Source organism: Tribolium castaneum, chromosome 5 (genome assembly GCF_031307605.1).
Source record: "Tribolium castaneum strain GA2 chromosome 5, icTriCast1.1, whole genome shotgun sequence".
Taxonomy (NCBI): Eukaryota; Metazoa; Arthropoda; class Insecta; order Coleoptera; family Tenebrionidae; genus Tribolium; species Tribolium castaneum.
Window position 1 is genome coordinate 2,525,880 of NC_087398.1, and position 13,522 is coordinate 2,539,401.

The window sequence follows — 13,522 nt, forward strand, 5'->3', positions numbered from 1 at the left end:
GAACGCGCCTTTTTATTGCAAGAGCAATTTCCCTGTCAATCTAAGACGTCGCTTTCAGGATTTATTTTTCACGAATTTTGCGGGAAATAGGTTGATGTGGTATTACAAGGGAAAAAATCTTAATAAAATTTGTATGATTAAGTCGTCTTAATCAACAAAATGCTATATTTGAAACGTTTACTTGCAACATATGCGAGCGTTACGCAATCAGACTGTCAAATTAATGAGAAGATTATTGAGGACAACGAACGCAATTTAATCAAAAAATTATTATTACTAATGCAATTTGCTCAGTTATACAGCCAGTCCGAGAAACATAATTTAATTGACAAAAAGCTACCCACTTTGCATTCACCTGGCAGAAAATTAAAATTAAATAAATTAAACGCTTTCAGTAGTTCTAACAAAAAGGAACGAAAAATGCGTTGTAGGATAATTGGTACCTTAACTAGCAGCGTTTTAAAAGATTTTATAGACAAACTGCTAATCTTTTGAAATAATGACTTAAAATTTAATAGACTAAGTAAGTGAGACTGCTTAAGCACTTACGTAACAATTTTTATTAACTCTTCAGACATAAAATCTCATTTTTAAATACAAATAGCACCCATTTTTGGTTTGAAAATCGCAACAGTGATGTAACGTTAATATGCAAACAATTTATCGCTAATTTCAAGTTAAAAGCGACAAATTCAACACCTTTAACTTTCTACTAATAAAACAATAGAAGAGTTAAATTTGTAGATTTGTCAATAAGAATTAAAACTTAATGAAAATTTCTATATTTTTAGAATAAGCAAAAAATTGTTTTTTACTTTGTACTCACTAAAAAAGCTCGACTTTGACCTCCTTTCACCTCAAACTGAAAAAAATACCACCATAATAAGAAAACAAAAATTAAGATCTCCGAGCTGTCGTATAGCTGGAGTAACAATATTATTATGAGATATGTTAACATTTTTCCATATTCCAACGTGGTGATCTCATTGACACGTGGATCGGTGACGTCAGAGACCCTAAAGATCTGGACAAGGGACGCGGAACGGAGGAGAGGGAACTGCTGCTGGGAGGGATACGAGGTGGCCTCGGGCACTTGCTCTCGATATTCGTAAAAGAGCGATTCATATTAATAATGTTGTTCAATGATTGAATGTAGTGAGATTTTAATAAACTTTAGTTTTTGGTAAAGAAAATTGTTAATATCAGAAGTGGGATAGTACGCAATATAAAGACCCAGTTTAAAAATTAGTTAAGATTTAGTGTTAAGATGTCAAAAAGACTTCGAAAAGAAAATCGTCACTCTTCTGGAAGCGATGATGATTATGAGTATCATCGTCGTCACTCTAAAACAAGAGATCGGTCCTCAAGTAGGGATGTGGAACGGCGGCATCGGCATAAGCAAAAATCTAAGGGCCGGAGTCTAGGACGTCATAGTTCACGGGAGCGCACCTCACGACGCCATAGGCGGCGACGTTCGGAAAGGAGCGACGTCTCGGCGTTAAGCGAAGCACTTTTAAAAGGGATGGGGCAGTTGGTACAAGCGCAAGGTAAAACGGTAACCGAGAGCCACCATCTGGTAAGTGTTACGTCCAATTTAATCGCTGAATTCAACCCGATAACCGACAATGTAAGTGATTGGTTGGACTCAGTCGATGAATATGCAGAAATTTATCAGTGGGACGAAAAGACGACAATCCATTTAGCCCTAAATAAATTGCGCGGTCCTGCGGCCGATTGGTATCGAGGCTTACCCTCTCGAATTTTTGCGTGGTTGCAATGGAAAGAAATGTTAATTCAAAACTTTCTTCCTAAACGGAATTTACACAAAGAACTTGAAAATATGATGACGTGTGTACCCAGAATTGGCCAGAGTTTGTACGAGTATGCTTTTAAAAAGCTGGCTTTGATAAACAAACTCAAATTGGGTATCACGTCACACGATAAAGTTAATCTTATTATTAGTAGTATTCCTGACGAGCAGGTCAAATTTACGATTGAAACAGCCGGAATAAGCGATCCTTCTGTTTTGGCTACACATTTAAAAATGTTGGACGAACAAAAGGGTAATAAAACTAGTACAATAAGTACACCAGGACCAAGCCGAGCGGCAAATACGGGTTCAGCGGCAAATTTTGGCCCAAAACAAACTAAATCGAGTATCCAGTGTTATCACTGTTGGAATTGGGGTCACCTAAAAAAAGATTGCCCTTCCAAACAGCAGAAAAATACAAAAAGGTTGTTGGCAATTGAACCGAAACATGTAAATTTTATAGGTCAAGATGATAATGAAAACAAATTTATAAAAAACATTTTCCTAAACGGAGTTGAAATCAAGTGTTTTGTCGATTTTGGAAGTGAATGTTCTTTAATTACACGTGCGGCAGCTAATTCTTTTGCGCTTAATCAACTTAAGGTAAAGGACGGTATTTTATTAACAACATTAACTGGGAGTATAAAACCTGAATTCTTTACGCGAGTTGAAATTCAAGTTGACGGGGTAAAAAAAAATATTGAGCTGTATGTAGTCGAAAAATGTGTCATGGGTGTTGAAGTACTGATTGGGCAGAACTTTACAGAATTATATGATGTCTCATATCTGAAAATCGGTAATAGTTTACGATTCGAAAACGCCGGAACTACTATAGGACTTTCAATACACTCCATTAGTGAAAAAGTTTTAAATGTGGGAGTAAATGACCCAGAAATTGTAAATTCACTTGTAGAGTTAATAAATGAATTCGAATTTTGCACGGCACAAAATTATTCAGAAATAGGAAAAGCGTCTTCAGTAGAAATGAAAATCCAGTTGACTACGGAAAAACCTGTCTGTCATCGACCGCGCCAATTTTCCGAGTTTGAACGTATCAAAATAAGAGAAATAGTTGATGAATTACTTGCTAATGGCATTGTACGAGAATCGCAGTCACCGTATGCCAGTCCGGTACTTCTTGTAAAGAAGAAAAACGGGCAGTTGCGGTTGGTGGTCGATTACAGGGCCTTAAATAAAATTACCGTGCAGGATAAGTATCCACTACCTCTAATTGAGGAACAATTAAGACGTTTAGCGGGAGGAAAATTTTTTACAAGCCTAGATTTATTTTCTGGGTATTATCATATCCCTGTTTCAGAAGACTCAATTCATTACACTGCCTTTATAACCCAAGATGGTCACTATGAATTTACGCGAGTTCCTTTTGGGTTGACTAACGCACCTGCCGTATTCCAACGCATGATTAACACGGCACTTGGACAATTGCGTTTTTCAAAAGTTTTGATATACCTAGATGATATACTGATACCCGCTCCAACAATAAGTGAATCATTGCATCTTTTGCGAATCGTTTTAAAAGTTTTACAAGATAATGGTTTAACATTAAATTTAAAAAAATGTTACTTTCTGAAAAAAAAGATTGAATATTTAGGTTACGAAATTACAGAATCAACAATAAAACCAAGTAAGCGAAAAATAGAAGCAGTTGAGGAATTTCCCAAACCAACCAACGTCCATGAAGTCCGACAATATTTAGGGTTGACTGGATATTTTCGTAAATTCATTTCGGATTATGCAAAAAAATCTAGACCCCTGAGTTGTCTCTTATTAAAAGATGCTGAATGGGAGTGGGGTAGTTCTCAGGAAGAGGCCTTTAATAAATTAAAGGTAGCTTTGATGTGTGCACCGATATTGACATTATATGACCCAGGAAAGTATATTATTTTATACACCGATGCTAGTCGGTGGGGTCTAGCTGGTATTTTGGTACAGCTACATGAGGGTAAAGAAAAAGTTGTTGCGTATTTTAGTAGGCAGACGGCTCAGGCTGAACAAAAGTATCATTCATTCGAATTAGAAACATTAGCTATAGTCGCTGCTGTCAAGAGATTCCGTCAATATTTATTGGGTCGGCCCTTTACTATTGTCACAGACTGTGCTGCAGTTAAGAACACATTTAATAAAAGTGAAGTTAATGCGCGAATTGGTCGGTGGGTATTAGCATTAAACGAATACCAATATACAATAATTCATCGTAAAAATGATAGGATGCGTCACGTAGATGCGTTAAGTCGACAACCACTGAGAAACGAAAAATTTGTTTTAATGACAAAGGTAGCAGAAAATGACTGGTTATTGGCAGTACAAGAGTCTGATAAAAATATTAAGGAAATAAAAAAAAATTGCAGGGACGTGATAGGACACAGAATAAAGATATTTTTTATAATTATTCATTAAAAAATGGTCTTGTATATAAAATTAGTAAATTTGGTTTGCGAGTAATGGTACCACGAGTGGTGCGATATCAACTTCTTCGACTTTGTCATGACGAGTCTGGTCATTTCGGATTTGACAAAACTTATGATTTACTTTCCAGTAAATATTGGTTTAAAGGCATGAGACGCTTTGTAAAAAAATACGTGAGAAATTGTCTAAATTGTTTGTATTTCAAATTACCCGGTGGAAAATCTGAAGGGTTGTTACATCCCATAAAAAAAATACCTAAACCATTCCACACTGTACATATAGATCACTTAGGCCCTTTCATCAAATCCAAAAGTGGAAACACACATATTTTAGTTATGATCGATGCATTCACGAAATTTATTTTAATCTATCCGGTACGAAATACGAAAACGAAATTTTCTGTAAAATGTTTAAAAGACATGATTAAAGTTTTTGGGGTACCACAGCGTCTAATTAGTGACAGAGGAAAATCATTTACAAGTAAGGAATTCCAAACATTTTGCGTTGAAATCGGTACGAAACATCATTTGAATGCGGTAGCAATCCCTCGGGCGAACGGACAAGTTGAGCGTTATAATCGAACTATTTTAAACTCTTTAAGCACAATGGGCGCCTACGAAAATGATAAGACATGGGACGAAAATATTTCAAATATTCAGTTGGGGCTAAATGGGACAGTCAATCAAGCTATTGGTGTTGCACCTAGCGAGGCACTAATGGGTTATCGCGTGATTTCGCAGGGCATGCTGGAACCTGATGACAGGGAGGTGGTTGACGTAACTGAGGTTCGGGCTCGGATGGAAAGGCATAACGATCATTACCAGGCAGAACAAAAGCAGCGGTTTGATTCAAAAAGAAAGCCAGGACATTTATACAGTGAGGGAGATTTGGTGCTCATCAAAATCACAAGTACCCCGGCAACTGGGGTTAGTCACAAATTACTCCCAAAGTGGAGGGGACCATTTCGGATTACGAAAGTCCTGGGTAATGATCGATATGAAGTTGCCGATATTCCGGGAAGCTGTCGTTCTCGGTTGCGGTACAGTGGAGTGGCCGGGGTTGATAATATGCGGCCATGGATCTACTGTGAGTAGGCAGGACGGTCGTACGGCGCCCCTGGCCTGTGACGGTGTAGAGGGTGGTGAGATCCTCTTGTGGGGTGGCCTGTATTGCGTCCTTAGTTAGGTTAAGACAAGAGGAAATTGCATGCGTCCTGTTAGAGAGAGTAAAGGGTAAGACTCTCTTGTGGGCGGTCTCTTGGTCAGGGAGTAGTGTACCCTGGGTCGCTGTCGGTACATGTGCTGGGTGACATTAGATTTAAGTAGATTTATGTAGACTTAAGATGCGTCAATCGAATACTCTATTTAGGTTAAAAATTTGCATTAGGCATATATATTATTTCCTTTGTATATTTAACATATACATAACATGTTTTGATAATTAATTCTATTTGTAACTTGGCCAAGTTCACAAAATTTGCAGGAAGGAAACCCTGAGGCAGTTGAACCAGAGCTTCTCCTGAATTATGAAAATGCATGAAAATTTGTATAACTAATGTTATCACTTCGTTTTGTTTAGACGCTTGTTGAGTTTCAGCTCTTCAGAACTTTGGGGTGACTGAGTGAGGCCACTCAAGAAATCAGGAAAGGCCGAATGTTAACATTTTTCCATATTCCAACGTGGTGATCTCATTGACACGTGGATCGGTGACGTCAGAGACCCTAAAGATCTGGACAAGGGACGCGGAACGGAGGAGAGGGAACTGCTGCTGGGAGGGATACGAGGTGGCCTCGGGCACTTGCTCTCGATATTCGTAAAAGAGCGATTCATATTAATAATGTTGTTCAATGATTGAATGTAGTGAGATTTTAATAAACTTTAGTTTTTGGTAAAGAAAATTGTTAATAGATATTTATTTTATTTATGAATATTTAGATATTTACGTACATTCGCTTTGTAATAATTAACAGTGGCTTCAATATTTAATTAGTATCAAAATGATTAAATATTCAAAATACGGCTACGACGAGTCACATAACAAAGAATATTTAAAGAGATTTTACACTTTTCTTAATTATTCATTACATCAAAATTTCCTCTTTTATAATTTGATCAAAAGTAAGTGAAGAAATGTGTAATTGTTCTGACATTTAAAGACGAACGTGTCTCTACAATTTTTTATTTCTATTTTCACTATCATACAATTTTGAAATTATTTTGACTAATAAGACTGTTTAGCTGTGTGAAAACTAAAAATAATACAAATTATAAGAGGTGACAATTAGATATTGTTTACAAATACTGTTCCTATTTTGACGTAGTCTATATTTAGATTAAAATTCCATGTTACTACTGGTATTTGCCTTATTACTGTAGCAATTTTCTCAAATTGCTCACATTACAACGGATTATTATGAGGAGAGCTTCCGTACGAGCAAAAATTGTTCTATAAACGCAAAGCAAACCGAATTACATGAAGCCATCCTTTGGAAGAAATTGTACCCACACACTTTCATCCCAGTCAATCATTTTTGCGTATTTTTAGCAGAATGAAGTTTCCAATAAATTCGATTTTATTAGTCGCTTCAGTGCCTGCTGAAGAAAATAAATGCTGACGCAAGTCGTCGAATCTCCAACAATTCAGTGTTTTCCATTTCGCATTGAAATAAACGTCTTAATCCGTAAAGAAGTCGTTATTTATAGGAGAAAATGATGCAAAGCTAAATATAAAGCATCCCCGGATTTATTTACATCATCACATGTCAGCCGCCTACATGTATACACATCACCTGGGCAACCTGGATTTTTGTCCAATTTGGAGCTTCTGCTCCGGGAATCCTGCACTAGCCTAACCGGAGGCCTCCCACGCGCCCTACGTCACCTGGAACATCATCAGCGCGGGATCAATGAAAGCTCGGCGCTATTTGTGCTGGTCCATCGATTATTAATCGAGTAACGATCTGGACAAGATGCGCCCTTAACCTCGTTCCTCGGAGGATTATTTTCGACGTGAGTGCGTGGTGTTCGAGGATTGTTCCAAGGCGCCCACGCAGCCAGGACTCTCCCGGAGAACACCGTGTCGGTCCGGGATCCACGTGGAAAGTTCCTATTAATACACACACGCGCTCTGGCTTGCTCCACACACCGGAAGCGATACCGACTCCCTGGAGCTTCTATTTATACTCATTTATCAGCGAATTTTTCAAACTGAATTATGCGATTGCCAGCGTCACTTCGCCGACGTCACCGAACGCGATAATTACATAAAAGCGTGTCTTCTGCAAAATGCTACAAATTCTTAGCAAACAATAGCGTCAACGTTATGCAAAAGGCCTTAATGTCACCAAATACCGACAGGAACACCCGAGAAAATAAATAAATCATGTTTAACTCACTAAAACAGCGAGAAAATTGACCACATTTAAGATTTTTTGCTAAAGGATCTGTTGTTCTACCCGCTAAGTGAGTTTATTTTGCACCGCCCACGCCCCAGCAAAAATTATTGTGGAGGTAGATTTGTAAAAACAAACCACTGATGGCGTCAATCTGTATCAATGGCTTAAAATACAATTTACGTCGCATTTAATTAATTCCACCTGATCGATCTTTTCAAACGTTACAAACTTTTGGATATCATGGAAACTGGAGCTGGATCCTTGCCGTAAGTTGCTAATTAAATGGAGCGCGTGGGCAGGAGCAAAATGTATTGTTAGGGTGCGGATAAGGGAAACCAAAAATGAGATTTTTACGCAATGTCTTGAGTTACAACTCGATCGAATGACAAGTTAGATAAGGTCTGACGTTGATTTTTTGCATTTTTGAATTGTTTCATCTTTATATTTAACGCCAAACAAAGCCTTCAAATTTTTGCATTGTGTTATGTTAATCTCAAGAGCGAAGCTCATAAATAGTAAACACTAAATTTAATAACACCTTGTTTATGTGTGAAACAGCTCCATATTGACTCATCAAATCAATCATCGTAATTATCAATGAATCATTTAAGAGGCACCTGAGAAGATTCAAATTTACACTTGGTTTTTGGACAATTCCGAGTTTGCGAAAACTGTTTATTTGAGTAAAATGTGTGGGTTGGAAGAATAACTAAACGCAAAAGTTGCGTTCAGCGAACCTCAAGGGATTCGAAAAAGTAATATTTTAATTAACATCGGAGTTGTTTTCAGGAGAATTTTACAAATTTGTTTTATCGCATCCTTCCTACGGTATGGGCGCCCACGCTTAGTGAAGCTTTAACAATATTATTGCCAAGTCGTCTCTCCACCCAACTATTTACAAATAGAACAAAATTGGACAAAGTACGAGGACTTGAAACGTGTTTAACAAAGACGTTTTAATAATATCATCTTTTCAGGAGATATTGATTTTGTCAAGAAAAAAACATAGGTTGTATTTTTAAATTACAGAATAAAGTAACAAATAAATGCAAATTAGATTTAAGTAATTTGTTAGGTAATCAAGGTGTAATTGATTTTTTCTAGTTAATATCCAAAAAGTCTGAAAAATACCATTTATAACTGGTAGAAATAGTGTTAGTATTCAGCCACTGATGTATCAAAAAATAAAAAACCAAAATTGATATCGCAACGCATTTCGAATTTATGTTATTATTAGTTTTTTTACATTCTAAAAAATGAGACTATGATTTATTTTTAATTTATACTTTTAACTGTCCACTCACTTGTAGGTAAACGAAAAATAAATCAGGAATTCCTGAGCAATGTATCAGTAGTATAAGCGAACAATTAGTGCTAATGAGGTCATTATCTAATGACCGCTGCAACTTTCTCTTAATGACCGCTACACTTTGGCCGCTACAATTTTGCTATATGTCATACAATATATAAGACCAAAGAAAATTTAGGAAAATATTCAGTGTTGTTCTCGTGTTTGTTCTTGAAGAAGACGTCTTGGTGTATTGTGAAATTAAGGTAAGTTTTTTAAGAAATTATTTTAAATATTTATTAACTGTTGTGAATTTGTGTTAGATGCCTGGAAAACGTGTATCTTCTATGCCATTGAAAAAATCATCTCCGAAGCGTTTTAAAAGCCCCAGGTGATGGTGGATGTGTAGAAGAAGAGGAAATTAGTGCTTCGCAAGTTCCATCGGTTCCGAAGTCGTCTTTGTCAGCATTTCCAGCTGCTTCACCACCACCACCACCACCATCGCAATCCATAGAATTAGCGAGAGTATCTGAAATAGGTCTTAGCCAAGCTGCATCCCCCAAGTCGCCTCAGCCTATCCACGCTGAAGAAGACATCATAACACCAGCTGAATGGTCGGATCCTGTGTTGGAGCGATCGTTGATGGAAATGGCCGACAACATCGAGAAAAATGAAGCTGAGAGAAGTGAGAAAGATGAAGCTGAGAGAACGGCTCGGATGGTGATCAATGAGAAGTTTCGTTTAATTCATGAAGTGGTGTATCCTATAACTAAGTCTGGTAGCAAACTTTTATCGATTGGAGTAAAACCACTCCATGATTTTGTGCCGTTGTTGAAGATACATAATCCAGAATTAACATCGGCGATAAGTTTTTCTATTGAAACCTTTGAAGAGTTTTTAAAAGAAATGAGCAAGATCTTTGAATCAAGAGAGGAGGACGAAGAAGTAGAAGAAATTAGTGTTCCAGAAGGTCAGATGTTGTGTATGCTAAGTGGCTACGTCGTGGTGGTTTGTAGATATAATACTCTTCAATTTATACCTAGTCAACCCAGCGTGTACAAGGGCATTTATTTATCATTGAACACAATTAAAACTGTCGTAAATATGGGCGAGCATTTATTGAATCTGCTTCATGCAAGAAGAATTCAATATAAATTCTATCCATGTTACGATAGTTTTATAAATAATGTTGCGCTTGATGTTATGGAGAATGGATGTAAAAATTTATCTCAAAAATTGTATGATATTATTAAGAATCGGTATGAACAAAATGCAACCTTGTATGAGATAGTTTTGAAACTGCCTGTGAATGTAAAAACTGCTGTCGAAAATAGAATACAATATTATAGGGAAAATAATGATTATAACTGTCTGTGATAATAAATAATTAAATAAAATGTATACTCTGTTTTCTTTAAATATTCCGCCGCGTAGCAAAAGTTATCATTATTGGTTTGGTGTTGAATAATGAAAGTTATTTGAAATAGAATGGACTTACGATTCAAATCTCCGTTTACAGCAATTATAGCTGGTCCAACTGCTTGCGGAAAAACGCACTTTATTATACGATTTTTGAACCACATAAATTCGGTCTGTGATAAAAAATTTGAACGAGTGCTTTGGTTTTATGACGAGTGGCAACCGTTGTATCAAACTAATGTAATCAATAATAGTAATCTTGAATTTCGTCAAGGCGTTCCTGATATGAATGATTTTGATGGTACAGAAGCGACATTGATAATTTTGGATGATCTGATGAGAGAGACTAATGGCAGTGTGGTCGATATTTTCACTAAGGGAAGTCATCATCGAAACCTTAGTGTCTTCTACATTACGCAAAATTTGTTTCATCAAGGAAAAGGACAGAGAGATATTTCTTTGAATGCGAACTATATCGTTTATTTTAAAAATCCTCGTGATAAAGCTCAAATTAATTTCTTAGCTAGACAGATTTTTCCTGAAAATATAAAATTTATCCAGGAAGCTTATAAGGATGCCACAATGAGACCGCATGGTTATTTGTTGATTGATTTAAAACAAGATACTCCAGATGAATTCCGTATTCGAACAAATATTCTACCTGATGAAGAACCTTCTTATGCATACATACCTAAGAGAGATTATAAATATAAAAGTAAGTAGTTTATGCGTCAGTCGTCGTTGAGATGTCGCGAGCGTTAGAAAGAAACGCCGAGTTATTAAAATTTTTGCATAGAACAACACCTGTTTATTGTAAATCAATTCTTAATTCTGCCGATAAAAACTTGGTGCATTGTATATGCGAGTGCGCTCACAATACGTTATTAGGGAAAGTTCCTTTAAATGGTTCTCAAAAGAGCAAATTAAAGAAACATAAAAAATTACTGAGAAATTTAGTAAATCGTAAATTATCTCTCCAGAGAAAAAAGAAACTAATTGTGCAAAAAGGAGGTGCTTTCTTACCATTGTTGTTGGCTCCAATAATTTCGGGTGTGTTGGGTCATTTATTTAATAAATAATGGAACATACGAAAAAAATGGTACTCATTGATTCATCCGAACTTGAACGTTTGCATAATAACAAAAGCACTCAGCCAAACACCCTAAATGATTTAGATCATGAAATGAAAAGAATCATAGATACGAAAAACATTGATGATAATGAAAAATGGATTTTGTATAATCAAGTGCTTCAAAGATATCTAAAAATGATAAGTCGTTCTCGTGAACCTGTTACCATACCTGTGATTTATTCTAAAGAAAATCAATTAGAACAATCTGAACGAATTACTCGAAACATTTTGAGTTCCCTACCAAGACCCTTACAAGTTAAAGCGAATGCTTTGTTAAACAATTTAACACACAATGGAGTTGCATGGAATGAAACCGGAAACGTTATCTACGATGGAAACACAATTCCTGGTTCCAATATATTTGATCTAATCACTGATGTTATGAAGAGTAGTAATAAGTTAAATGCCGAGCCTGTCGGATGGAAAAATTTTGCGGAAATTTTGTATAAAATAAACGTTCCACGTACTCTTATAATTAATCCAAAACGTTTGAAATATATAAATGAACAAGGTGCTGAAAAGCAAGAAGTAAAAAACGAAGTGAAAGTAAAACCAATATCGTCGTCAAAGTTTGACACAGAAGAAGAAGAAGAAGAAGAGGATAGTCAAATAACGAAGAAATCAATGCGATCGTCATCAAGAAAACAAAAACGCTTGAGAGTTCCTTGGTCGCCGTATGAAAGCAAGTAGACAAAAATGGATGAAATAAAGGAAAGATATTTTATACCTCGTGACCCTCTTGGTTTTTCGAGTCCTAACAACTTAGCTAAGTTTACAAATATACATAAGAAAAAAATTAATAAATGGCTAGAAGGTGTGGAATCTTACGGAAGTTTACGAATAGAAGTTGGTTTTAACACTGCTCTTACAGAAACTGTCAATTGTTTAGTGTATGGTGAATTTGATAGTGTAATAGAAATTGATAAAAAACGTAATGTAATTGTAGATTATAGTAGTTGATAAATTTATATAAGTGATAAATAAATTGCTATTACAAATGAAAAATTTGCTACTTTCATTTTACCCGTCATCCGAAATGGTTGTGTTTGTGGATTTTCAAGGGTTCAATTACGGTAATTGTACCGAAACTTTAACCATAAAAGAATTAGCTGTATTTAATACGAACAAAAGCGCACCAGACATCTTTTTGTTTAAACCACCCGATGATCTTTCAACCTTACCGCATCGTTATCAGAAGCAAGCCGATTGGTTGACGAATAACTTTCACGGGCTTTCTTGGAACTGCGGTAATTACGACTACGAAAAGTTGTCTGAAATATTGAATGAAACTACGAAAAATTCAAAGTGTATATACGTGAAAGGAATAGATAAGAAGCGTCTACTTTTGAAACGTTTACCAAAAAGTCAAATTGTAAACATTGAAGATTTAGAGTGTCCATCGCTTCGTTACTTGAGAGAACATTTTGATACGAATTGTTGTGTGAATCATATAATCAGCGATTCGGTGTGCGCTGTTCAAAACGTACAAAACTTGGCTAGTTGGTACAATGAATACTTTACAACTCAAAACGTGTCTGGAGATGATCTCTCGGAAGAAAAGACACCACGTTCTTGTTTCTGCGTATAACACTCTACCTGTCCTAATCACCAGACCCTCTATGGTTATTATCAACAGAGACCCTGATTACCTCCCGGGTAGTCATTGGATGGCTGTTTACATTGATAAATTTGGTTTCGCATACTTCTTTGATAGTTTTGGAAATCAGCCGCCTCCGAATATTTTAAAATTTCTTAGAAAAAATGCTATGATGTGGTCTTACAATATTTCTCAAATTCAAGATTTTTCTTCAACCGTCTGTGGCAAATACTGTACTTTATTTCTTTTAAACTACGCATTAGGCAATTCTGTTGATGTTAAGTTAATGTTAAGTTATTTAACAAAGATTTTCACAATAATGACAAACTATGCAACAAAATGTTTAACAAATATTTCATGAATAAATAAAGACTTTGCAAGATCCATGTTTTTTCTTTCTTTCCTTATATCTCGTTACTCACCAGCATGACGCGGACGGGGCGCGGCGCGGACG

At 36.1% G+C, this 13,522-nt stretch overlaps 2 long non-coding RNA genes across 2 annotated transcripts; one reads left to right on the forward strand and one right to left on the reverse strand.

Moving 5' to 3' along the window:
* The first annotated feature begins 7,327 nt into the window (after positions 1-7,327).
* Positions 7,328-10,321, forward strand: LOC135266254 (uncharacterized). Its single transcript, XR_010334155.1, has 2 exons — positions 7,328-9,186; positions 9,244-10,321. It is a non-coding gene; the product is annotated as an uncharacterized LOC135266254 (long non-coding RNA).
* A 482-nt stretch (positions 10,322-10,803) lies between these two features.
* LOC135266256 (uncharacterized) lies at positions 10,804-13,339 on the reverse strand. Its single transcript, XR_010334157.1, has 2 exons — positions 11,363-13,339; positions 10,804-11,030 (listed from the first exon to the last, which is right to left on the reverse strand). It is a non-coding gene; the product is annotated as an uncharacterized LOC135266256 (long non-coding RNA).
* Between the last annotated feature and the right edge of the window lie 183 nt (positions 13,340-13,522).